The sequence below is a fragment of the Opisthocomus hoazin genome, chromosome 12 (assembly GCF_030867145.1).
Source record: "Opisthocomus hoazin isolate bOpiHoa1 chromosome 12, bOpiHoa1.hap1, whole genome shotgun sequence".
NCBI lineage: Eukaryota > Metazoa > Chordata > Aves > Opisthocomiformes > Opisthocomidae > Opisthocomus > Opisthocomus hoazin.
This window is the reverse complement of record NC_134425.1, coordinates 27,571,340-27,597,941: the sequence shown is the minus strand read 5'-3', so window position 1 is coordinate 27,597,941 and position 26,602 is coordinate 27,571,340.

Genomic DNA, 26,602 nt, shown 5'->3' with positions numbered 1-26,602 from the left:
AAACTTCAAGCGTAGCTTACGTGGTGGCTGCCGGGCGCCTCCGGCAGCCCTGCTCCGAAAATGCGAACGTCTGCAGATAGCTCGCAGGCAGAAAGAGCTAGCCTTGAAAGCTGTTGCTCAGCCTCATCTGCCCATGGCACTGCTCGCACAGAGGCACAGAGACTGGGGCTGCTTGCTTGTCTTGTCCCCTCAAACTTCCAACGTAGCTTAGGTGGTCTGTGCCGGGCGCCTCCGGCAGCCCTGCTCCGAAAATGTGAACATATGCAGATAGCTCGCAGGCAGAAAGTGCTAGCCTGGAAAGCTGTTGCTCAGCCTCATCTGCCCATGGCACTGCTCGCACAGAGGCACAGAGACTGGGGCTGCTTGCTTGTCTTGCCCCGTCAAACTTCAAATGTAGCTTAGGTGGTCCGTGCCGGGCGCCTGTGTCAGCCCTGCTCCGAAAATGCAAACGTCTGCAGATAGCTCGCAGGCAGAAAGATCTAGCCTGGAAAGCTGTTGCTCAGCCTCATCTGCCCATGGCACTGCTCGCACAGAGGCACAGAGACTGGGGCTGCTTGCTTGTCTTGCCCCCTCAAACTTCAAACGTATCTTAGGTGGTCTGTGCTGGGCGCCTCCGTCAGCCCTGCTCCGAAAATGCGAACGTCTGCAGATAGGTCGCAGGCAGAAAGAGCTAGCCTGGAAAGCTGTTGCTCAGCCTCATCTGCCCATGGCACTGCTCGCACAGAGGCACAGAGACTGGGGCTGCTTGCTTGTCTTGCCCCCTGAAACTTCAAACGTAGCTTAGGTGGTCCGTGCCGGGCGCCTCCGGCAGCCCTGCTCTGAAAATGCGAACGTCTGCAGATAGCTCGCAGGCAGAAAGAGCTAGCCTGGAAAGCTGTTGCTCAGCCTCATCTGCCCATGGCACTGCTCGCACAGAGGCACAGAGACTGGGGCTGCTTGCTTGTCTTGTCCCCTGAAAATTCAAACGTAGCATAGGTGGTCCGTGCCGGGCGCCTCCGGCAGCCCTGCTTTGAAAATGCGAACGTCTGCAGATAGCTTGCAGGCAGAAAGAGCTAGCCTGGAAAGCTGTTGCTCAGCCTCATCTGCCCATGGCACTGCTCGCACAGAGGCACAGAGACTGGGGCTGCTTGCTTGTCTTGTCCCCTCAAAATTCAAGCGTATCTTTTGGCTCTTTGTGCCGGGCGACTTTGGCAGCCCTGCTCCGAAAATGCAAAAGTCTGCAGATAGCTCGCAGGCAGAAAGAGCTAGCCTGGAAAGCTGTTGCTCAGCCTCATCTGCCCATGGCACTGCTCGCACAGAGGCACAGAGACTGGGGCTGCTTGCTTGTCTTGCCCCCTGAAACTTCTAACGTAGCTTAGGTGGTCCGTGCCGGGCGCCTCCGGCAGCCCTGCTCCGAAAATGCGAACGTCTGCAGATAGCTCGCAGGCAGAAAGAGCTAGCCTGGAAAGCTGTTGCTCAGCCTCATCTGCCCATGGCACTGCTCGCACAGAGGCACAGAGGCTGGGGCTGCTTGCTTGTCTTGTCCCCTCAAACTTCAAACGTTTCTTTTGGCTGTTAGTGCCGGGCGACTTTGGCAGCCCTGCTCCGAAAATGCAAACGTCTGCAGATAGCTCGCAGGCAGAAAGAGCTAGCCTGGAAAGCTGTTGCTCAGCCTCATCTGCCCATGGCACTGCTCGCACAGAGGCACAGAGACTGGGGCTGCTTGCTTGTCTTGTCCCCTCAAACTTCAAACGTAAATTAGGTGGTCTGTGCTGGGCGCCTCCGGCAGCCCTGATCCAAAAATGCGAACGTCTGCAGATAGCTCGCAGGCAGAAAGAGCTAGCCTGGAAAGCTGTTGCTCAGCCTCATCTGCCCATGGCACTGCTCGCACAGAGGCACAGAGACTGGGGCTGCTTGCTTGTCTTGCCCCGTCAAACTTCAAATGTAGCTTAGGTGGTCCGTGCCGGGCGCCTGTGTCAGCCCTGCTCCGAAAATACAAACGTCTGCAGATAGCTCGCAGGCAGAAAGATCTAGCCTGGAAAGCTGTTGCTCAGCCTCATCTGCCCATGGCACTGCTCGCACAGAGGCACAGAGACTGGGGCTGCTTGCTTGTCTTGTCCCCTCAAACTTCTAACGTAGCTTAGGTGGTCCGTGCCGGGCGCCTTTGGCAGCCCTGCTCCGAAAATGCAAACATATGCAGATACCTTGCAGGCAGAAAGTGCTAGCCTGGAAAGCTGTTGCTCAGCCTCATCTGCCCATGGCACTGCTCGCACAGAGGCACAGTGACTGGGGCTGCTTGCTTGTCTTGCCCCCTCAAACTTCAAACGTAGCTTACGTGGTCCGTGCCGGGCGCCTCCGGCAGCCCCGCTCCGAAAATGCGAACGTCTGCAGATAGCTCGCAGGCAGAAAGAGCTAGCCTGGAAAGCTGTTGCTCAGCCTCATCTGCCCATGGCACTGCTCGCACAGAGGCACAGAGACTGGGGCTGCTTGCTTGTCTTGCCCCCTCAAACTTCAAACATAGCTTAGGTGGTCCGTGCCGGGCGCCTCCGGCAGCCCTGCTCCGAAAATGCGAACATATGCAGATAGCCCGCAGGCAGAAAGAGCTAGCCTGGAAAGCTGTTGCTCAACCTCATCTGCCCATGGCACTGCTCGCACAGAGGCACAGAGACTGGGGCTGCTTGCTTGTCTTGCCCCCTCAAACTTCAAACGTAGCTTAGGTGGTCCGTGCCGGGCGCCTCCGGCAGCCCTGCTCCGAAAATGCGAACGTCTGCAGATAGCTCGCAGGCAGAAAGAGCTAGCCTGGAAAGCTGTTGCTCAGCCTCATCTGCCCATGGCACTGCTCGCACAGAGGCACAGAGACTGGGGCTGCTTGCTTGTCTTGCCCCCTCAAACTTCAAGCGTAGCTTACGTGGTCCGTGCCGGGCGCCTCCGGCAGCCCTGCTCCGAAAATGCGAACGTCTGCAGATAGCTCGCAGGCAGAAAGAGCTAGCCTTGAAAGCTGTTGCTCAGCCTCATCTGCCCATGGCACTGCTCGCACAGAGGCACAGAGACTGGAGCTGCTTGCTTGTCTTGTCCCCTCAAACTTCCAACGTAGCTTAGGTGGTCTGTGCCGGGCGCCTCCGGCAGCCCTGCTCCGAAAATGTGAACATATGCAGATAGCTCGCAGGCAGAAAGTGCTAGCCTGGAAAGCTGTTGCTCAGCCTCATCTGCCCATGGCACTGCTCGCACAGAGGCACAGAGACTGGGGCTGCTTGCTTGTCTTGCCCCGTCAAACTTCAAATGTAGCTTAGGTGGTCCGTGCCGGGCGCCTGTGTCAGCCCTGCTCCGAAAATGCAAACGTCTGCAGATAGCTCGCAGGCAGAAAGATCTAGCCTGGAAAGCTGTTGCTCAGCCTCATCTGCCCATGGCACTGCTCGCACAGAGGCACAGAGACTGGGGCTGCTTGCTTGTCTTGTCCCCTCAAACTTCTAACGTAGCTTAGGTGGTCCGTGCCGGGCGCCTTTGGCAGCCCTGCTCCGAAAATGCGAACATATGCAGATACCTTGCAGGCAGAAAGTGCTAGCCTGGAAAGCTGTTGATCAGCCTCATCTGCCCATGGCACTGCTCGCACAGAGGCACAGTGACTGGGGCTGCTTGCTTGTCTTGCCCCCTCAAACTTCAAACGTAGCTTACGTGGTCCGTGCCGGGCGCCTCCGGCAGCCCCGCTCCGAAAATGCGAACGTCTGCAGATAGCTCGCAGGCAGAAAGAGCTAGCCTGGAAAGCTGTTGCTCAGCCTCATCTGCCCATGGCACTGCTCGCACAGAGGCACAGAGACTGGGGCTGCTTGCTTGTCTTGCCCCCTCAAACTTCAAACATAGCTTAGGTGGTCCGTGCCGGGCGCCTCCTGTAGCCCTGCTCCGAAAATGCGAACATATGCAGATAGCCCGCAGGCAGAAAGAGCTAGCCTGGAAAGCTGTTGCTCAGCCTCATCTGCCCATGGCACTGCTCGCACAGAGGCACAGAGACTGGGGCTGCTTGCTTGTCTTGTCCCCTCAAAATTCAAGCGTATCTTTTGGCTCTTTGTGCCGGGCGACTTTGGCAGCCCTGCTCCGAAAATGCAAAAGTCTGCAGATAGCTCGCAGGCAGAAAGAGCTAGCCTGGAAAGCTGTTGCTCATCCTCATCTGCCCATGGCACTGCTCGCACAGAGGCACAGAGGCTGGGGCTGCTTGCTTGTCTTGTCCCCTCAAACTTGAAACGTTTCTTTTGGCTGTTAGTGCCGGGCGACTTTGGCAGCCCTGCTCCGAAAATGCAAACGTCTGCAGATAGCTCGCAGGCAGAAAGAGCTAGCCTGGAAAGCTGTTGCTCAGCCTCATCTGCCCATGGCACTGCTCGCACAGAGGCACAGAGACTGGGGCTGCTTGCTTGTCTTGTCCCCTCAAACTTCAAACGTAAATTAGGTGGTCTGTGCTGGGCGCCTCCGGCAGCCCTGCTCCGAAAATGCGAACGTCTGCAGATAGCTCGCAGGCAGAAAGAGCTAGCCTGGAAAGCTGTTGCTCAGCCTCATCTGCCCATGGCACTGCTCGCACAGAGGCACAGAGACTGGGGCTGCTTGCTTGTCTTGCCCCGTCAAACTTCAAATGTAGCTTAGGTGGTCCGTGCCGGGCGCCTCCGGCAGCCCTGCTCCGAAAATACAAACGTCTGCAGATAGCTCGCAGGCAGAAAGATCTAGCCTGGAAAGCTGTTGCTCAGCCTCATCTGCCCATGGCACTGCTCGCACAGAGGCACAGAGACTGGGGCTGCTTGCTTGTCTTGCCCCCTCAAACTTCAAACGTAGCTTACGTGGTCCGTGCTGGGCGCCTCCGGCAGCCCTGCTCCGAAAATGCGAACGTCTGCAGATAGCTCGCAGGCAGAAAGAGCTAGCCTGGAAAGCTGTTGCTCAGCCTCATCTGCCCATGGCACTGCTCGCACAGAGGCACAGAGACTGGGGCTGCTTGCTTGTCTTGCCCCCTCAAACTTCAAGCGTAGCTTACGTGGTCCGTGCCGGGCGCCTCCGGCAGCCCTGCTCCGAAAATGCGAACGTCTGCAGATAGCTCGCAGGCAGAAAGAGCTAGCCTTGAAAGCTGTTGCTCAGCCTCATCTGCCCATGGCACTGCTCGCACAGAGGCACAGAGACTGGGGCTGCTTGCTTGTCTTGTCCCCTCAAACTTCCAACGTAGCTTAGGTGGTCTGTGCCGGGCGCCTCCGGCAGCCCTGCTCCGAAAATGTGAACATATGCAGATAGCTCGCAGGCAGAAAGTGCTAGCCTGGAAAGCTGTTGCTCAGCCTCATCTGCCCATGGCACTGCTCGCACAGAGGCACAGAGACTGGGGCTGCTTGCTTGTCTTGCCCCGTCAAACTTCAAATGTAGCTTAGGTGGTCCGTGCCGGGCGCCTGTGTCAGCCCTGCTCCGAAAATGCAAACGTCTGCAGATAGCTCGCAGGCAGAAAGATCTAGCCTGGAAAGCTGTTGCTCAGCCTCATCTGCCCATGGCACTGCTCGCACAGAGGCACAGAGACTGGGGCTGCTTGCTTGTCTTGTCCCCTCAAACTTCTAACGTAGCTTAGGTGGTCCGTGCCGGGCGCCTTTGGCAGCCCTGCTCCGAAAATGCGAACATATGCAGATACCTTGCAGGCAGAAAGTGCTAGCCTGGAAAGCTGTTGCTCAGCCTCATCTGCCCATGGCACTGCTCGCACAGAGGCACAGTGACTGGGGCTGCTTGCTTGTCTTGTCCCCTCAAACTTCAAACGTAGCTTACGTGGTCCGTGCCGGGCGCCTCCGGCAGCCCCGCTCCGAAAATGCGAACGTCTGCAGATAGCTCGCAGGCAGAAAGAGCTAGCCTGGAAAGCTGTTGCTCAGCCTCATCTGCCCATGGCACTGCTCGCACAGAGGCACAGAGACTGGGGCTGCTTGCTTGTCTTGCCCCCTCAAACTTCAAACATAGCTTAGGTGGTCCGTGCCGGGCGCCTCCGGCAGCCCTGCTCCGAAAATGTGAACATATGCAGACAGCTCGCAGGCAGAAAGAGCTAGCCTGGAAAGCTGTTGCTCAACCTCATCTGCCCATGGCACTGCTCGCACAGAGGCACAGAGACTGGGGCTGCTTGCTTGTCTTGCCCCCTCAAACTTCAAACGTAGCTTAGGTGGTCCGTGCCGGGCGCCTCCGGCAGCCCTGCTCCGAAAATGCGAACGTCTGCAGATAGCTCGCAGGCAGAAAGAGCTAGCCTGGAAAGCTGTTGCTCAGCCTCATCTGCCCATGGCACTGCTCGCACAGAGGCACAGAGACTGGGGCTGCTTGCTTGTCTTGCCCCCTCAAACTTCAAGCGTAGCTTACGTGGTCCGTGCCGAGCGCCTCCGGCAGCCCTGCTCCGAAAATGCGAACGTCTGCAGATAGCTCGCAGGCAGAAAGAGCTAGCCTTGAAAGCTGTTGCTCAGCCTCATCTGCCCATGGCACTGCTCGCACAGAGGCACAGAGACTGGGGCTGCTTGCTTATCTTGTCCCCTCAAACTTCTAACGTAGCTTAGGTGGTCCGTGCCGGGCGCCTCCGGCAGCCCTGCTCCGAAAATGCGAACGTCTGCAGATAGCTCGCAGGCAGAAAGAGCTAGCCTGGAAAGCTGTTGCTCATCCTCATCTGCCCATGGCACTGCTCGCACAGAGGCACAGAGGCTGGGGCTGCTTGCTTGTCTTGTCCCCTCAAACTTGAAACGTTTCTTTTGGCTGTTAGTGCCGGGCGACTTTGGCAGCCCTGCTCCGAAAATGCAAACGTCTGCAGATAGCTCGCAGGCAGAAAAAGCTAGCCTGGAAAGCTGTTGCTCAGCCTCATCTGCCCATGGCACTGCTCGCACAGAGGCACAGAGACTGGGGCTGCTTGCTTGTCTTGTCCCCTCAAACTTCAAACGTAAATTAGGTGGTCTGTGCTGGGCGCCTCCGGCAGCCCTGCTCCGAAAATGCGAACGTCTGCAGATAGCTCGCAGGCAGAAAGAGCTAGCCTGGAAAGCTGTTGCTCAGCCTCATCTGCCCATGGCACTGCTCGCACAGAGGCACAGAGACTGGGGCTGCTTGCTTGTCTTGCCCCGTCAAACTTCAAATGTAGCTTAGGTGGTCCGTGCCGGGCGCCTGTGTCAGCCCTGCTCCGAAAATACAAACGTCTGCAGATAGCTCGCAGGCAGAAAGATCTAGCCTGGAAAGCTGTTGCTCAGCCTCATCTGCCCATGGCACTGCTCGCACAGAGGCACAGAGACTGGGGCTGCTTGCTTGTCTTGCCCCCTCAAACTTCAAACGTAGCTTACGTGGTCCGTGCTGGGCGCCTCCGGCAGCCCTGCTCCGAAAATGCGAACGTCTGCAGATAGCTCGCAGGCAGAAAGAGCTAGCCTGGAAAGCTGTTGCTCAGCCTCATCTGCCCATGGCACTGCTCGCACAGAGGCACAGAGACTGGGGCTGCTTGCTTGTCTTGCCCCCTCAAACTTCAAGCGTAGCTTACGTGGTCCGTGCCGGGCGCCTCCGGCAGCCCTGCTCCGAAAATGCGAACGTCTGCAGATAGCTCGCAGGCAGAAAGAGCTAGCCTTGAAAGCTGTTGCTCAGCCTCATCTGCCCATGGCACTGCTCGCACAGAGGCACAGAGACTGGGGCTGCTTGCTTGTCTTGTCCCCTCAAACTTCCAACGTAGCTTAGGTGGTCTGTGCCGGGCGCCTCCGGCAGCCCTGCTCCGAAAATGTGAACATATGCAGATAGCTCGCAGGCAGAAAGAGCTAGCCTGGAAAGCTGTTGCTCAGCCTCATCTGCCCATGGCACTGCTCGCACAGAGGCACAGAGACTGGGGCTGCTTGCTTGTCTTGCCCCGTCAAACTTCAAATGTAGCTTAGGTGGTCCGTGCCGGGCGCCTGTGTCAGCCCTGCTCCGAAAATGCAAACGTCTGCAGATAGCTCGCAGGCAGAAAGATCTAGCCTGGAAAGCTGTTGCTCAGCCTCATCTGCCCATGGCACTGCTCGCACAGAGGCACAGAGACTGGGGCTGCTTGCTTGTCTTGTCCCCTCAAACTTCTAACGTAGCTTAGGTGGTCCGTGCCGGGCGCCTTTGGCAACCCTGCTCCGAAAATGCGAACATATGCAGATACCTTGCAGGCAGAAAGAGCTAGCCTGGAAAGCTGTTGCTCAGCCTCATCTGCCCATGGCACTGCTCGCACAGAGGCACAGTGACTGGGGCTGCTTGCTTGTCTTGTCCCCTCAAACTTCAAACGTAGCTTACGTGGTCCGTGCCGGGCGCCTCCGGCAGCCCCGCTCCGAAAATGCGAACGTCTGCAGATAGCTCGCAGGCAGAAAGAGCTAGCCTGGAAAGCTGTTGCTCAGCCTCATCTGCCCATGGCACTGCTCGCACAGAGGCACAGAGACTGGGGCTGCTTGCTTGTCTTGCCCCCTCAAACTTCAAACATAGCTTAGGTGGTCCGTGCCGGGCGCCTCCGGCAGCCCTGCTCCGAAAATGTGAACATATGCAGATAGCTCGCAGGCAGAAAGAGCTAGCCTGGAAAGCTGTTGCTCAACCTCATCTGCCCATGGCACTGCTCGCACAGAGGCACAGAGACTGGGGCTGCTTGCTTGTCTTGCCCCCTCAAACTTCAAACGTAGCTTAGGTGGTCCGTGCCGGGCGCCTCCGGCAGCCCTGCTCCGAAAATGCGAACGTCTGCAGATAGCTCGCAGGCAGAAAGAGCTAGCCTGGAAAGCTGTTGCTCATCCTCATCTGCCCATGGCACTGCTCGCACAGAGGCACAGAGGCTGGGGCTGCTTGCTTGTCTTGTCCCCTCAAACTTGAAACGTTTCTTTTGGCTGTTAGTGCCGGGCGACTTTGGCAGCCCTGCTCCGAAAATGCAAACGTCTGCAGATAGCTCGCAGGCAGAAAGAGCTAGCCTGGAAAGCTGTTGCTCAGCCTCATCTGCCCATGGCACTGCTCGCACAGAGGCACAGAGACTGGGGCTGCTTGCTTGTCTTGTCCCCTCAAACTTCAAACGTAAATTAGGTGGTCTGTGCTGGGCGCCTCCGGCAGCCCTGCTCCGAAAATGCGAACGTCTGCAGATAGCTCGCAGGCAGAAAGAGCTAGCCTGGAAAGCTGTTGCTCAGCCTCATCTGCCCATGGCACTGCTCGCACAGAGGCACAGAGACTGGGGCTGCTTGCTTGTCTTGCCCCCTCAAACTTCAAGCGTAGCTTACGAGGTCCGTGCCGGGCGCCTCCGGCAGCCCTGCTCCGAAAATGCGAACGTCTGCAGATAGCTCGCAGGCAGAAAGAGCTAGCCTTGAAAGCTGTTGCTCAGCCTCATCTGCCCATGGCACTGCTCGCACAGAGGCACAGAGACTGGGGCTGCTTGCTTGTCTTGTCCCCTCAAACTTCCAACGTAGCTTAGGTGGTCTGTGCCGGGCGCCTCCGGCAGCCCTGCTCCGAAAATGTGAACATATGCAGATAGCTCGCAGGCAGAAAGTGCTAGCCTGGAAAGCTGTTGCTCAGCCTCATCTGCCCATGGCACTGCTCGCACAGAGGCACAGAGACTGGGGCTGCTTGCTTGTCTTGCCCCGTCAAACTTCAAATGTAGCTTAGGTGGTCCGTGCCGGGCGCCTGTGTCAGCCCTGCTCCGAAAATGCGAACGTCTGCAGATAGCTCGCAGGCAGAAAGAGCTAGCCTGGAAAGCTGTTGCTCAGCCTCATCTGCCCATGGCACTGCTCGCACAGAGGCACAGAGACTGGGGCTGCTTGCTTGTCTTGTCCCCTCAAACTTCTAACGTAGCTTAGGTGGTCCGTGCCGGGCGCCTTTGGCAGCCCTGCTCCGAAAATGCGAACATATGCAGATACCTTGCAGGCAGAAAGTGCTAGCCTGGAAAGCTGTTGCTCAGCCTCATCTGCCCATGGCACTGCTCGCACAGAGGCACAGTGACTGGGGCTGCTTGCTTGTCTTGTCCCCTCAAACTTCAAACGTAGCTTACGTGGTCCGTGCCGGGCGCCTCCGGCAGCCCCGCTCCGAAAATGCGAACGTCTGCAGATAGCTCGCAGGCAGAAAGAGCTAGCCTGGAAAGCTGTTGCTCAGCCTCATCTGCCCATGGCACTGCTCGCACAGAGGCACAGAGACTGGGGCTGCTTGCTTGTCTTGCCCCCTCAAACTTCAAACATAGCTTAGGTGGTCCGTGCCGGGCGCCTCCGGCAGCCCTGCTCCGAAAATGTGAACATATGCAGATAGCTCGCAGGCAGAAAGAGCTAGCCTGGAAAGCTGTTGCTCAACCTCATCTGCCCATGGCACTGCTCGCACAGAGGCACAGAGACTGGGGCTGCTTGCTTGTCTTGCCCCCTCAAACTTCAAACGTAGCTTAGGTGGTCCGTGCCGGGCGCCTCCGGCAGCCCTGCTCCGAAAATGCGAACGTCTGCAGATAGCTCGCAGGCAGAAAGAGCTAGCCTGGAAAGCTGTTGCTCAGCCTCATCTGCCCATGGCACTGCTCGCACAGAGGCACAGAGACTGGGGCTGCTTGCTTGTCTTGCCCCCTCAAACTTCAAGCGTAGCTTACGTGGTCCGTGCCGAGCGCCTCCGGCAGCCCTGCTCCGAAAATGCGAACGTCTGCAGATAGCTCGCAGGCAGAAAGAGCTAGCCTTGAAAGCTGTTGCTCAGCCTCATCTGCCCATGGCACTGCTCGCACAGAGGCACAGAGACTGGGGCTGCTTGCTTATCTTGTCCCCTCAAACTTCAAGCGTATCTTTTGGCTCTTTGTGCCGGGCGACTTTGGCAGCCCTGCTCCGAAAATGCGAACGTCTGCAGATAGCTCGCAGGCAGAAAGAGCTAGCCTGGAAAGCTGTTGCTCAGCCTCATCTGCCCATGGCACTGCTCGCACAGAGGCACAGAGACTGGGGCTGCTTGCTTGTCTTGTCCCCTCAAACTTCAAACGTAGCTTAGGTGGTCTGTGCCGGGCGCCTCCGGCAGCCCTGCTCCAAAAATGCGAACGTCTGCAGATAGCTCGCAGGCAGAAAGAGCTAGCCTTGAAAGCTGTTGCTCAGCCTCATCTGCCCATGGCACTGCTCGCACAGAGGCACAGAGACTGGGGCTGCTTGCTTGTCTTGCCCCCTGAAACTTCAAACGTACCTTAGGTGGTCCGTGCCAGGCGCCTCCGGCAGCCCTGCTCCGAAAAAGCGAACGTCTGCAGATAGCTCGCAGGCAGAAAGAGCTAGCCTGGAAAGCTGTTGCTCAGCCTCATCTGCCCATGGCACTGCTCACACAGAGGCACAGAGACTGGGGCTGCTTGCTTGTCTTGTCCCCTCAAACTTCAAACTTAGCTTAGGTGGTCCGTGCCGGGCGCCTCCGGCAGCCCTGGTCCGAAAATGCAAACATATGCAGATAGCCCGCAGGCAGAAAGAGCTAGCCTGGAAAGCTGTTGCTCAACCTCATCTGCCCATGGCACTGCTCGCACAGAGGCACAGAGACTGGGGCTGCTTGCTTGTCTTGCCCCCTCAAACTTCAAACGTATCTTAGGTGGTCTGTGCTGGGCGCCTCCGGCAGCCCTGCTCCGAAAATGCGAACGTCTGCAGATAGGTCGCAGGCAGAAAGAGCTAGCCTGGAAAGCTGTTGCTCAGCCTCATCTGCCCATGGCACTGCTCGCACAGAGGCACAGAGACTGGGGCTGCTTGCTTGTCTTGCCCCCTCAAACTTCAAACGTAGCTTAGGTGGTCCGTGCCGGGCGCCTCCGGCAGCCCTGCTCTGAAAATGCGAACGTCTGCAGATAGCTCGCAGGCAGAAAGAGCTAGCCTGGAAAGCTGTTGCTCAGCCTCATCTGCCCATGGCACTGCTCGCACAGAGGCACAGAGACTGGGGCTGCTTGCTTGTCTTGCCCCCTTAGAATTCAAACGTAGCTTAGGTGGTCCGTGCCGGGCGCCTCCGGCAGCCCTGCTTTGAAAATGCGAACGTCTGCAGATAGCTCGCAGCCAGAAAGAGCTAGCCTGGAAAGCTGTTGCTCAGCCTCATCTGCCCATGGCACTGCTCGCACAGAGGCACAGAGACTGGGGCTGCTTGCTTGTCTTGTCCCCTCAAACTTCAAGCGTAACTTTTGGCTCTTTGTGCCGGGCGACTTTGGCAGCCCTGCTCCGAAAATGCAAAAGTCTGCAGATAGCTCGCAGGCAGAAAGAGCTAGCCTGGAAAGCTGTTGCTCAGCCTCATCTGCCCATGGCACTGGTCGCACAGAGGCACAGAGACTGGGGCTGCTTGCTTGTCTTGTCCCCTCAAACTTCTAACGTAGCTTAGGTGGTCCGTGCCGGGCGCCTCCGGCAGCCCTGCTCCAAATATGCGAACGTCTGCAGATAGCTCGCAGGCAGAAAGAGCTAGCCTTGAAAGCTGTTGCTCAGCCTCATCTGCCCATGGCACTGCTCGCACAGAGGCACAGAGACTGGTTCTGCTTTCTTGTCTTGCCCCCTCAAACTTCAAACGTAGCTTAGGTGGTCCGTGCCGGGCGCCTCCGTCAGCCCTGCTCCGAAAATGCGAACGTCTGCAGATAGCTCGCAGGCAGAAAGAGCTAGCCTGGAAAGCTGTTGCTCAGCCTCATCTGCCCATGGCACTGCTCGCACAGAGGCACAGAGACTGGGGCTGCTTGCTTGTCTTGCCCCCTGAAACTTCAAACGTACCTTAGGTGGTCCGTGCCAGGCGCCTCCGGCAGCCCTGCTCCGAAAATGCGAACGTCTGCAGATAGCTCGCAGGCAGAAAGAGCTAGCCTGGAAAGCTGTTGCTCAGCCTCATCTGCCCATGGCACTGCTCGCACAGAGGCACAGAGACTGGGGCTGCTTGCTTGTCTTGCCCCCTGAAAATTCAAACGTAACTTAGGTGGTCCGTGCCGGGCGCCTCCGGCAGCCCTGCTTTGAAAATGCGAACGTCTGCAGATAGCTTGCAGGCAGAAAGAGCTAGCCTGGAAAGCTGTTGCTCAGCCTCATCTGCCCATGGCACTGCTCGCACAGAGGCACAGAGACTGGGGCTGCTTGCTTGTCTTGTCCCCTCAAACTTCAAGCGTAACTTTTGGCTGTTTGTGCCGTGCGACTTTGGCAGCCCTGCTCCGAAAATGCAAAAGTCTGCAGATAGCTCGCAGGCAGAAAGAGCTAGCCTTGAAAGCTGTTGCTCAGCCTCATCTGCCCATGGCACTGCTCGCACAGAGGCACAGAGACTGGGGCTGCTTGCTTGTCTTGTCCCCTCAAACTTCCAACGTAGCTTAGGTGGTCTGTGCCGGGCGCCTCCGGCAGCCCTGCTCCGAAAATGTGAACATATGCAGATAGCTCGCAGGCAGAAAGTGCTAGCCTGGAAAGCTGTTGCTCAGCCTCATCTGCCCATGGCACTGCTCGCACAGAGGCACAGAGACTGGGGCTGCTTGCTTGTCTTGCCCCGTCAAACTTCAAATGTAGCTTAGGTGGTCCGTGCCGGGCGCCTGTGTCAGCCCTGCTCCGAAAATGCGAACGTCTGCAGATAGCTCGCAGGCAGAAAGAGCTAGCCTGGAAAGCTGTTGCTCAGCCTCATCTGCCCATGGCACTGCTCGCACAGAGGCACAGAGACTGGGGCTGCTTGCTTGTCTTGTCCCCTCAAACTTCTAACGTAGCTTAGGTGGTCCGTGCCGGGCGCCTTTGGCAGCCCTGCTCCGAAAATGCGAACATATGCAGATACCTTGCAGGCAGAAAGTGCTAGCCTGGAAAGCTGTTGCTCAGCCTCATCTGCCCATGGCACTGCTCGCACAGAGGCACAGTGACTGGGGCTGCTTGCTTGTCTTGTCCCCTCAAACTTCAAACGTAGCTTACGTGGTCCGTGCCGGGCGCCTCCGGCAGCCCCGCTCCGAAAATGCGAACGTCTGCAGATAGCTCGCAGGCAGAAAGAGCTAGCCTGGAAAGCTGTTGCTCAGCCTCATCTGCCCATGGCACTGCTCGCACAGAGGCACAGAGACTGGGGCTGCTTGCTTGTCTTGCCCCCTCAAACTTCAAACATAGCTTAGGTGGTCCGTGCCGGGCGCCTCCGGCAGCCCTGCTCCGAAAATGTGAACATATGCAGATAGCTCGCAGGCAGAAAGAGCTAGCCTGGAAAGCTGTTGCTCAACCTCATCTGCCCATGGCACTGCTCGCACAGAGGCACAGAGACTGGGGCTGCTTGCTTGTCTTGCCCCCTCAAACTTCAAACGTAGCTTAGGTGGTCCGTGCCGGGCGCCTCCGGCAGCCCTGCTCCGAAAATGCGAACGTCTGCAGATAGCTCGCAGGCAGAAAGAGCTAGCCTGGAAAGCTGTTGCTCAGCCTCATCTGCCCATGGCACTGCTCGCACAGAGGCACAGAGACTGGGGCTGCTTGCTTGTCTTGCCCCCTCAAACTTCAAGCGTAGCTTACGTGGTCCGTGCCGAGCGCCTCCGGCAGCCCTGCTCCGAAAATGCGAACGTCTGCAGATAGCTCGCAGGCAGAAAGAGCTAGCCTTGAAAGCTGTTGCTCAGCCTCATCTGCCCATGGCACTGCTCGCACAGAGGCACAGAGACTGGGGCTGCTTGCTTATCTTGTCCCCTCAAACTTCAAGCGTATCTTTTGGCTCTTTGTGCCGGGCGACTTTGGCAGCCCTGCTCCGAAAATGCGAACGTCTGCAGATAGCTCGCAGGCAGAAAGAGCTAGCCTGGAAAGCTGTTGCTCAGCCTCATCTGCCCATGGCACTGCTCGCACAGAGGCACAGAGACTGGGGCTGCTTGCTTGTCTTGTCCCCTCAAACTTCAAACGTAGCTTAGGTGGTCTGTGCCGGGCGCCTCCGGCAGCCCTGCTCCAAAAATGCGAACGTCTGCAGATAGCTCGCAGGCAGAAAGAGCTAGCCTTGAAAGCTGTTGCTCAGCCTCATCTGCCCATGGCACTGCTCGCACAGAGGCACAGAGACTGGGGCTGCTTGCTTGTCTTGCCCCCTGAAACTTCAAACGTACCTTAGGTGGTCCGTGCCAGGCGCCTCCGGCAGCCCTGCTCCGAAAAAGCGAACGTCTGCAGATAGCTCGCAGGCAGAAAGAGCTAGCCTGGAAAGCTGTTGCTCAGCCTCATCTGCCCATGGCACTGCTCACACAGAGGCACAGAGACTGGGGCTGCTTGCTTGTCTTGTCCCCTCAAACTTCAAACTTAGCTTAGGTGGTCCGTGCCGGGCGCCTCCGGCAGCCCTGGTCCGAAAATGCAAACATATGCAGATAGCCCGCAGGCAGAAAGAGCTAGCCTGGAAAGCTGTTGCTCAACCTCATCTGCCCATGGCACTGCTCGCACAGAGGCACAGAGACTGGGGCTGCTTGCTTGTCTTGCCCCCTCAAACTTCAAACGTATCTTAGGTGGTCTGTGCTGGGCGCCTCCGGCAGCCCTGCTCCGAAAATGCGAACGTCTGCAGATAGGTCGCAGGCAGAAAGAGCTAGCCTGGAAAGCTGTTGCTCAGCCTCATCTGCCCATGGCACTGCTCGCACAGAGGCACAGAGACTGGGGCTGCTTGCTTGTCTTGCCCCCTCAAACTTCAAACGTAGCTTAGGTGGTCCGTGCCGGGCGCCTCCGGCAGCCCTGCTCTGAAAATGCGAACGTCTGCAGATAGCTCGCAGGCAGAAAGAGCTAGCCTGGAAAGCTGTTGCTCAGCCTCATCTGCCCATGGCACTGCTCGCACAGAGGCACAGAGACTGGGGCTGCTTGCTTGTCTTGCCCCCTTAGAATTCAAACGTAGCTTAGGTGGTCCGTGCCGGGCGCCTCCGGCAGCCCTGCTTTGAAAATGCGAACGTCTGCAGATAGCTCGCAGCCAGAAAGAGCTAGCCTGGAAAGCTGTTGCTCAGCCTCATCTGCCCATGGCACTGCTCGCACAGAGGCACAGAGACTGGGGCTGCTTGCTTGTCTTGTCCCCTCAAACTTCAAGCGTAACTTTTGGCTCTTTGTGCCGGGCGACTTTGGCAGCCCTGCTCCGAAAATGCAAAAGTCTGCAGATAGCTCGCAGGCAGAAAGAGCTAGCCTGGAAAGCTGTTGCTCAGCCTCATCTGCCCATGGCACTGGTCGCACAGAGGCACAGAGACTGGGGCTGCTTGCTTGTCTTGTCCCCTCAAACTTCTAACGTAGCTTAGGTGGTCCGTGCCGGGCGCCTCCGGCAGCCCTGCTCCAAATATGCGAACGTCTGCAGATAGCTCGCAGGCAGAAAGAGCTAGCCTTGAAAGCTGTTGCTCAGCCTCATCTGCCCATGGCACTGCTCGCACAGAGGCACAGAGACTGGTTCTGCTTTCTTGTCTTGCCCCCTCAAACTTCAAACGTAGCTTAGGTGGTCCGTGCCGGGCGCCTCCGTCAGCCCTGCTCCGAAAATGCGAACGTCTGCAGATAGCTCGCAGGCAGAAAGAGCTAGCCTGGAAAGCTGTTGCTCAGCCTCATCTGCCCATGGCACTGCTCGCACAGAGGCACAGAGACTGGGGCTGCTTGCTTGTCTTGCCCCCTGAAACTTCAAACGTACCTTAGGTGGTCCGTGCCAGGCGCCTCCGGCAGCCCTGCTCCGAAAATGCGAACGTCTGCAGATAGCTCGCAGGCAGAAAGAGCTAGCCTGGAAAGCTGTTGCTCAGCCTCATCTGCCCATGGCACTGCTCGCACAGAGGCACAGAGACTGGGGCTGCTTGCTTGTCTTGCCCCCTGAAAATTCAAACGTAACTTAGGTGGTCCGTGCCGGGCGCCTCCGGCAGCCCTGCTTTGAAAATGCGAACGTCTGCAGATAGCTTGCAGGCAGAAAGAGCTAGCCTGGAAAGCTGTTGCTCAGCCTCATCTGCCCATGGCACTGCTCGCACAGAGGCACAGAGACTGGGGCTGCTTGCTTGTCTTGTCCCCTCAAACTTCAAGCGTAACTTTTGGCTGTTTGTGCCGTGCGACTTTGGCAGCCCTGCTCCGAAAATGCAAAAGTCTGCAGATAGCTCGCAGGCAGAAAGAGCTAGCCTGGAAAGCTGTTGCTCAGCCTCATCTGCCCATGGCACTGCTCGCACAGAGGCACAGAGACTGGGGCTGCTTGCTTGTATTGTCCCCTCAAACTTCCAACGTAGCTTAGGTGGTCCGTGCCGGGCGCCTCCGGCAGCCCTGATCCAAAAATGCGAACGTCTGCAGATAGCTCGCAGGCAGAAAGAGCTAGCCTGGAAAGCTGTTGCTCAGCCTCATCTGCCCATGGCACTGCTCGCACAGAGGCACAGAGACTGGTTCTGCTTTCTTGTCTTGCCCCCTCAAACTTCAAACTTAGCTTAGGTGGTCCGTGCCGGGCGACTCCGGCAGCCCTGCTCCGAAAATGCGAACGTCTGCAGATAGGTCGCAGGCAGAAAGAGCTAGCCTGGAAAGCTGTTGCTCAGCCTCATCTGCCCATGGCACTGCTCGCACAGAGGGACAGAGACTGGGGCTGCTTGCTTGTCTTGCCCCCTGAAACTTCAAACGTACCTTAGGTGGTCCGTGCCAGGCGCCTCCGGCAGCCCTGCTCCGAAAATGCGAACGTCTGCAGATAGCTCGCAGGCAGAAAGAGCTAGCCTGGAAAGCTGTTGCTCAGCCTCATCTGCCCATGGCACTGCTCGCACAGAGGCACGGAGACTGGGGCTGCTTGCTTGTCTTGTCCCCTCAAACTTCTAACGCAGCTTAGGTGGTCCGTGCCAGGCGCCTCCGGCAGCCCTGCTCCAAAAATGCGAACGTCTGCAGATAGCTCGCAGGCAGAAAGAGCTAGCCTGGAAAGCTGTTGCTCAGCCTCATCTGCCCATAGCACTGCTCGCGCAGAGGCACAGAGACTGGGGCTGCTTGCTTGTCTTGTCCCCTCAAACTTCAAACGTTTCTTTTGGCTGTTTGTGCCGGGCGACTTTGGCAGCCCTGCTCCGAAAATGCGAACGTCTGCAGATAGCTCGCAGGCAGAAAGAGCTAGCCTGGAAAGCTGTTGCTCAGCCTCATCTGCCCATGGCACTGCTTGCACAGAGGCACAGAGACTGGGGCTGCTTGCTTGTCTTGTGCCCTCAAACTTCAAACGTAGCTTAGGTGGTCCGTGCCAGGCGCCTCCGGCAGCCCTGCTCCAAAAATGCAAACGTCTGCAGATAGATCGCAGGCAGTAAGATCTAGCCTGGAAAGCTGTTGCTCAGCCTCATCTGCCCATGGCACTGCTCGCACAGAGGCACAGAGACTGGGGCTGCTTGCTTGTCTTGTCCCCTCAAACTTCTAACGTAGCTTAGGTGGTCCGTGCCGGGCGCCTTTGGCAGCCCTGCTCCGAAAATGCGAACATATGCAGATACCTTGCAGGCAGAAAGTGCTAGCCTGGAAAGCTGTTGCTCAGCCTCATCTGCCCATGGCACTGCTCGCACAGAGGCACAGTGACTGGGGCTGCTTGCTTGTCTTGTCCCCTCAAACTTCAAACGTAGCTTACGTGGTCCGTGCCGGGCGCCTCCGGCAGCCCCGCTCCGAAAATGCGAACGTCTGCAGATAGCTCGCAGGCAGAAAGAGCTAGCCTGGAAAGCTGTTGCTCAGCCTCATCTGCCCATGGCACTGGTCGCACAGAGGCACAGAGACTGGGGCTGCTTGCTTGTCTTGCCCCCTCAAACTTCAAACATAGCTTAGGTGGTCCGTGCCGGGAGCCTCCGGCAGCCCTGCTCCGAAAATGTGAACATATGCAGATAGCCCGCAGGCAGAAAGAGCTAGCCTGGAAAGCTGTTGCTCAGCCTCATCTGCCCATGGCACTGCTCGCACAGAGGCACAGAGACTGGGGCTGCTTGCTTGTCTTGCCCCCTCAAACTTCAAACGTAGCTTAGGTGGTCCGTGCCGGGCGCCTCCAGCAGCCCTGCTCCGAAAATGCGAACGTCTGCAGATAGCTCGCAGGCAGAAAGAGCTAGCCTGGAAAGCTGTTGCTCAGCCTCATCTGCCCATGGCACTGCTCGCACAGAGGCACAGAGACTGGGGCTGCTTGCTTGTCTTGCCCCCTCAAACTTCAAACTTAGCTTAGGTGGTCCATGCCGGGCGCCTCCGGCAGCCCTGCTCCGAAAATGCGAACGTCTGCAGATAGCTCGCAGGCAGAAAGAGCTAGCCTGGAAAGCTGTTGCTCAGCCTCATCTGCCCATGGCACTGCTCGCACAGAGGCACAGAGACTGGGGCTGCTTGCTTGTCTTGCCCCCTCAAACTTCAAACGTAGCTTAGGTGGTCCGTGCCGGGCGCCTCCGGCAGCCCTGCTCCGAAAATGCGAACGTCTGCAGATAGCTCGCAGGCAGAAAGAGCTAGCCTGGAAAGCTGTTGCTCAGCCTCATCTGCCCATGGCACTGCTCGCACAGAGGCACAGAGACTGGGGCTGCTTGCTTGTCTTGCCCCCTGAAACTTCAAACGTAGCTTAGGTGGTCCGTGCCGGCCGCCTCCAGCAGCCCTGCTCCGAAAATGCGAACGTCTGCAAATAGCTCGCAGGCAGAAAGAGCTAGCCTGGAAAGCTGTTGCTCAGCCTCATCTGCCCATGGCACTGCTCGCACAGAGGCACAGAGACTGGGGCTGCTTGCTTGTCTTGTCCCCTCAAACTTCAAACATATCTTAGGTGGTCCGTGCCGGGCGCCTCCGGCAGCCCTGCTCCGAAAATGTGAACATATGCAGATAGCCCGCAGGCAGAAAGAGCTAGCCTGGAAAGCTGTTGCTCAACCTCATCTGCCCATGGCACTGGTCGCACAGAGGCACAGAGACTGGGGCTGCTTGCTTGTCTTGCCCCCTCAAACTTCAAACGTATCTTAGGTGGCCTGTGCTGGGCGCCTCCGGCAGCCCTGCTCCGAAAATGCGAACATCTGCAGATAGGTCGCAGGCAGAAAGAGCTAGCCTGGAAAGCTGTTGCTCAACCTCATCTGCCCATGGCACTGCTCGCACAGAGGCACAGAGACTGGGGCTGCTTGCTTGTCTTGCCCCCTCAAACTTCAAACGTAGCTTAGGTGGTCCGTGCCGGGCGCCTCCGGCGGCCCTGCTCTGAAAATGCGAACGTCTGCAGATAGCTCGCAGGCAGAAAGAGCTAGCCTGGAAAGCTGTTGCTCAGCCTCATCTGCCCATGGCACTGCTCGCACAGAGGCACAGAGACTGGGGCTGCTTGCTTGTCTTGCCCCCTGAAAATTCAAACGTATCTTAGGTGGTCCGTGCCGGGCGCCTCCGGCAGCCCTGCTTTGAAAATGCGAACGTCTGCAGATAGCTTGCAGGCAGAAACAGCTAGCCTGGAAAGCTGTTGCTCAGCCTCATCTGCCCATGGCACTGCTCGCACAGAGGCACAGAGACTGGGGCTGCTTGCTTATCTTGTCCCCTCAAACTTCAAGCGTATCTTTTGGCTCTTTGTGCCGGGCGCCTCCGGCAGCCCTGCTCCGAAAATGCAAAAGTCTGCAGATAGCTCGCAGGCAGAAAGAGCTAGCCTGGAAAGCTGTTGCTCAGCCTCATCTGCCCATGGCACTGCTCGCACAGAGGCACAGAGACTGGGGCTGCTTGCTTGTCTTGTCCCCTCAAACTTCAAACGTAGCTTAGGTTGTCCGTGCCGGGCGCCTCCGGCAGCCCTGCTCCAAAAATGCGAACGTCTGCAGATAGCTCGCAGGCAGAAAGAGCTAGCCTTGAAAGCTGTTGCTCAGCCTCATCTGCCCATGGCACTGCTCGCACAGAGGCACAGAGACTGGGGCTGCTTGCTTGTCTTGCCCCCTGAAACTTCAAACGTACCTTAGGTGGTCCGTGCCAGGCGCCTCCGGCAGCCCTGCTCCGAAAATGCGAACGTCTGCAGATAGCTCGCAGGCAGAAAGAGCTAGCCTGGAAAGCTGTTGCTCAGCCTCATCTGCCCATGGCACTGCTCACACAGAGGCACAGAGACTGGGGCTGCTTGCTTGTCTTGTCCCCTCAAACTTCAAACATAGCTTAGGTGGTCCGTGCCGGGCGCCTCCGGCAGCCCTGCTCCGAAAATGCGAACATATGCAGATAGCCCGCAGGCAGAAAGAGCTAGCCTGGAAAGCTGTTGCTCAACCTCATCTGCCCATGGCACTGCTCGCACAGAGGCACAGAGACTGGGGCTGCTTGCTTGTCTTGCCCCCTCAAACTTCAAACGTATCTTTGGTGGTCTGTGCTGGGCGCCTCCGGCAGCCCTGCTCCGAAAATGCGAACGTCTGCAGATAGCTCGCAGGCAGAAAGAGCTAGCCTGGAAAGCTGTTGCTCAGCCTCATCTGCCCATGGCACTGCTCGCACAGAGGCACAGAGACTGGGGCTGCTTGCTTGTCTTGTCCCCTCAAACTTCAAACGTAGCTTAGGTGGTCCGTGCCGGGCGCCTCCGGCAGCCCTGCTCTGAAAATGCGAACGTCTGCAGATAGCTCGCAGGCAGAAAGAGCTAGCCTGGAAAGCTGTTGCTCAGCCTCATCTGCCCATGGCACTGGTCGCACAGAGGCACAGAGACTGGGGCTGCTTGCTTGTCTTGCCCCCTGAGAATTCAAACGTAGCTTAGGTGGTCCGTGCCGGGCGCCTCTGTCAGCCCTGCTTTGAAAATGCGAACGTCTGCAGATAGCTCGCAGGCAGAAAGAGCTAGCCTGGAAAGCTGTTGCTCAGCCTCATCTGCCCATGGCACTGCTCGCACAGAGGCACAGAGACTGGGGCTGCTTGCTTGTCTTGTCCCCTCAAACTTCAAGCGTAACTTTTGGCTCTTTGTGCCGGGCGACTTTGGCAGCCCTGCTCCGAAAATGCAAAAGTCTGCAGATAGCTCGCAGGCAGAAAGAGCTAGCCTGGAAAGCTGTTGCTCAGCCTCATCTGCCCATGGCACTGCTCGCACAGAGGCACAGAGACTGGGGCTGCTTGCTTGTCTTGTCCCCTCAAACTTCAAACGTAGCTTAGGTGGTCCGTGCCGGGCGCCTCCGGCAGCCCTGCTCCAAATATGCGAACGTCTGCAGATAGCTCGCAGGCAGAAAGAGCTAGCCTTGAAAGCTGTTGCTCAGCCTCATCTGCCCATGGCACTGCTCGCACAGAGGCACAGAGACTGGTTCTGCTTTCTTGTCTTGCCCCCTCAAACTTCAAACGTAGCTTAGGTGGTCCGTGCCGGGCGCCTCCGTCAGCCCTGCTCCGAAAATGCGAACGTCTGCAGATAGCTCGCAGGCAGAAAGAGCTAGCCTGGAAAGCTGTTGCTCAGCCTCATGTGCCCATGGCACTGCTCGCACAGAGGCACAGAGACTGGGGCTGCTTGCTTGTCTTGCCCCCTGAAACTTCAAACGTACCTTAGGTGGTCCGTGCCAGGCGCCTCCGGCAGCCCTGCTCCGAAAATGCGAACGTCTGCAGATAGCTCGCAGGCAGAAAGAGCTAGCCTGGAAAGCTGTTGCTCAGCCTCATCTGCCCATGGCACTGCTCGCACAGAGGCACAGAGACTGGGGCTGCTTGCTTGTCTTGCCCCCTGAAAATTCAAACGTAACTTAGGTGGTCCGTGCCGGGCGCCTCCGGCAGCCCTGCTTTGAAAATGCGAACGTCTGCAGATAGCTTGCAGGCAGAAATAGCTAGCCTGGAAAGGTGTTGCTCAGCCTCATCTGCCCATGGCACTGCTCGCACAGAGGCACAGAGACTGGTTCTGCTTTCTTGTCTTGCCCCCTCAAACTTCAAGCGTAACTTTTGGCTGTTTGTGCCGGGCGACTTTGGCAGCCCTGCTCCGAAAATGCAAAAGTCTGCAGATAGCTCGCAGGCAGAAAGAGCTAGCCTGGAAAGCTGTTGCTCAGCCTCATCTGCCCATGGCACTGCTCGCACAGAGGCACAGAGACTGGGGCTGCTTGCTTGTCTTGCCCCCTGAAACTTCAAACGTACCTTAGGTGGTCCGTGCCAGGCGCCTCCGGCAGCCCTGCTCCGAAAATGCGAACGTCTGCAGATAGCTCGCAGGCAGAAAGAGCTAGCCTGGAAAGCTGTTGCTCAGCCTCATCTGCCCATGGCACTGCTCGCACAGAGGCACAGAGACTGGGGCTGCTTGCTTGTCTTGTCCCCTCAAACTTCAAACGTAGCTTAGGTGGTCCGTGCCAGGCGCCTCCGGCAGCCCTGCTCCAAAAATGCGAACGTCTGCAAATAGCTCGCAGGCAGAAAGAGCTAGCCTGGAAAGCTGTTGCTCAGCCTCATCTGCCCATAGCACTGCTCGCGCAGAGGCACAGAGACTGGGGCTGCTTGCTTGTCTTGTCCCCTCAAACTTCAAACGTTTCTTTTGGCTGTTTGTGCCGGGCGACTTCGGCAGCCCTGCTCCGAAAATGCGAACGTCTGCAGATAGCTCGCAGGCAGAAAGAGCTAGCCTGGAAAGCTGTTGCTCAGCCTCATCTGCCCATGGCACTGCTTGCACAGAGGCACAGAGACTGGGGCTGCTTGCTTGTCTTGTGCCCTCAAACTTCAAACGTAGCTTAGGTGGTCCGTGCCAGGCGCCTCCGGCAGCCCTGCTCCAAAAATGCATACGTCTGCAGATAGCCCGCAGGCAGAAAGATCTAGCCTGGAAAGCTGTTGCTCAGCCTCATCTGCCCATAGCACTGCTCGCACAGAGGCACAGAGACTGGGGCTGCTTGCTTGTCTTGTCCCCTCAAACTTCAAACGTTTCTTTTGGCTGTTTGTGCCGGGCGCCTTTGGCAGCCCTGCTCCGAAAAAGCAAACGTCTGCAGATAGCTCGCAGGCAGAAAGAGCTAGCCTGGAAAGCTGTTGCTCAGCCTCATCTGCCCATGGCACTGCTCGCACAGAGGCACAGAGACTGGGGCTGCTTGCTTGTCTTGTGCCCTCAAACTTCAAACGTATCTTAGGTGGTCTGTGCTGGGCGCCTCCGGCAGCCCTGCTCCAAAAATGCGAACGTCTGCAGATAGCTCGCAGGCAGAAAGAGCTAGCCTGGAAAGGTGTTGCTCAGCCTCATCTGCCCATGGCACTGCTCGCACAGAGGCACAGAGACTGGGGCTGCTTGCTTGTCTTGTCCCGTCAAACTTCAAACGTATATTAGGTGGTCTGTGCTGGGTGCCTCCGGCAGCCCTGCTCCGAAAATGCGAACGTCTGCAGATAGCTCGCAGGCAGAAAGTGCTAGCCTGGAAAGCTGTTGCTCAGCCTCATCTGCCCATGGCACTGCTCGCACAGAGGCACAGAGACTGGGGCTGCTTGCTTGTCTTGCCCCCTCAAACTTCAAACGTAGCTTAGGTGGTCCGTGCCGGGCGCCTCCGGCAGCCCTGCTCCGAAAATGCGAACGTCTGCAGATAGATCGCAGGCAGAAAGAGCTAGCCTTGAAAGCTGTTGCTCAGCCTCATCTGCCCATGGCACTGCTCGCACAGAGGCACAGAGACTGGGGCTGCTTGCTTGTGTTGCCCCCTGAAAATTCAAACGTAGCTTAGGTGGTCCGTGCCGGGCGCCTCCGGCAGCCCTGCTCCGAAAATGCGAACGTCTGCAGATAGCTCGCAGGCAGAAAGAGCTAGCCTGGAAAGCTGTTGCTCAGCCTCATGTGCACATGGCACTGCTCACACAGAGGCACAGGGACTGTGGCTGCTTGCTTGTCTTGCCACCTCAAACTTCCAATGTAGCCCGGGGATGGGAGTGTAATTTTAGGCGCCTTCTGCAGCCCTGCTCCAAAAACGCGAACGTCTGAAGATAGCTGGCAGCCAGAAGGGGCTAGCCTGGAAAGCTGTTGCTCAGCCTCATCTGCCCATGGCACTGCTCGCACCTAAGCACAGACACTGGGTCTGCTTGCTTGTCTTGCCACCTCAAACTTCCAAAGTATCCCGAGGATCGATGATCCCTTCTGGGCACGACTGGCAGCCCTGCTTTAAAAAGGCGAACATCTGCAGATAGCTGGGAGCCAGAAGGGGCTAGCCTGGAAAGCTGTTGCTCAGCTTCATCTGGCCATGGCAATGGTCGCACAGAGGCACAGGGACTGGGGCTGCTTGCTTGTCTTGCCACCTCAAACTTCCAATGTGGCCCGGGGATGGGGTTGTCATTCCAGGCGCCTCCAGCAGTCCTACTCCCAAAATGGGAATGTCTGCAGATAGCTCGCAGGTAGAAAGGGCTAGCCTGGAAAGCTGTTGCTCAGCCTCATCTGCCCATGGCACTGCTCGCACAGAGGCACAGAGACTGGGGCTGCTTGCTTGTCTTGCCCCCTCAAAGTTCAAACGTAGCTTTTGGCTGTTTGTGTCGGGCGCCTTTGGCAGCCCTGCTCCGAAAATGCGAACGTCTGCAGATAGCTCGCAGGCAGAAAGAGCTAGCCTGGAAAGCTGTTGCTCAGCCTCATCTGTCCATGGCACTGCTCGCACAGAGGCACAGAGACTGGGGCTGCTTGCTTGTCTTGCCCCCTCAAACTTCAAATGTAGCTTAGGTGGTCCGTGCCGGGCGCCTGTGTCAGCCCTGCTCCGAAAATGCAAACGTCTGCAGATAGGTCACAGGCAGAAAGAGCTAGCCTGGAAAGCTGTTGCTCAGCCTCATCTGCCCATGGCACTGCTCGCACAGAGGCACAGAGACTGGGGCTGCTTGCTTGTCTTGTCCCCTCAAACTTCTAACGTAGCTTAGGTGGTCCGTGCCGGGCGCCTCCGGCAGCCCTGCTCCGAAAATGCGAACATATGCAGATAGCTCGCAGGCAGAAAGTGCTAGCCTGGAAAGCTGTTGCTCAGCCTCATCTGCCCATGGCACTGCTCGCACAGAGGCACAGAGACTGGGGCTGCTTGCTTGTCTTGTCCCCTCAAACTTCAAACGTATCTTAGGTGGTCCGTGCCGGGCGCCTCCGGCAGCCCTGCTCCGAAAATGCGAACGTCTGCAGATAGCTCGCAGGCAGAAAGAGCTAGCCTGGAAAGCTGTTGCTCAGCCTCATCTGCCCATGGCACTGCTCGCACCTAAGCACAGACACTGGGTCTGCTTGCTTGTCTTGCCACCTCAAACTTCCAAAGTATCCCGAGGATCGATGATCCCTTCTGGGCACGACTGGAAGCCCTGCTTTAAAAAGGCGAACATCTGCAGATAGCTGGCAGCCAGAAGGGGCTAGCCTGGAAAGCTGTTGCTCAGCTTCATCTGGCCATGGCAATGGTCGCACAGAGGCACAGGGACTGGGGCTGCTTGCTTGTCTTGCCACCTCAAACTTCCAATGTGGCCCGGGGATGGGGTTGTCATTCCAGGCGCCTCCAGCAGTCCTACTCCCAAAATGGGAATGTCTGCAGATAGCTCGCAGGTAGAAAGGGCTAGCCTGGAAAGCTGTTGCTCAGCCTCATCTGCCCATGGCACTGCTCGCACAGAGGCACAGAGACTGGGGCTGCTTGCTTGTCTTGCCCCCTCAAAGTTCAAACGTAGCTTTTGGCTGTTTGTGTCGGGCGCCTTTGGCAGCCCTGCTCCGAAAATGCGAACGTCTGCAGATAGCTCGCAGGCAGAAAGAGCTAGCCTGGAAAGCTGTTGCTCAGCCTCATCTGTCCATGGCACTGCTCGCACAGAGGCACAGAGACTGGGGCTGCTTGCTTGTCTTGCCCCCTCAAACTTCAAATGTAGCTTAGGTGGTCCGTGCCGGGCGCCTGTGTCAGCCCTGCTCCGAAAATGCAAACGTCTGCAGATAGGTCACAGGCAGAAAGAGCTAGCCTGGAAAGCTGTTGCTCAGCCTCATCTGCCCATGGCACTGCTCGCACAGAGGCACAGAGACTGGGGCTGCTTGCTTGTCTTGTCCCCTCAAA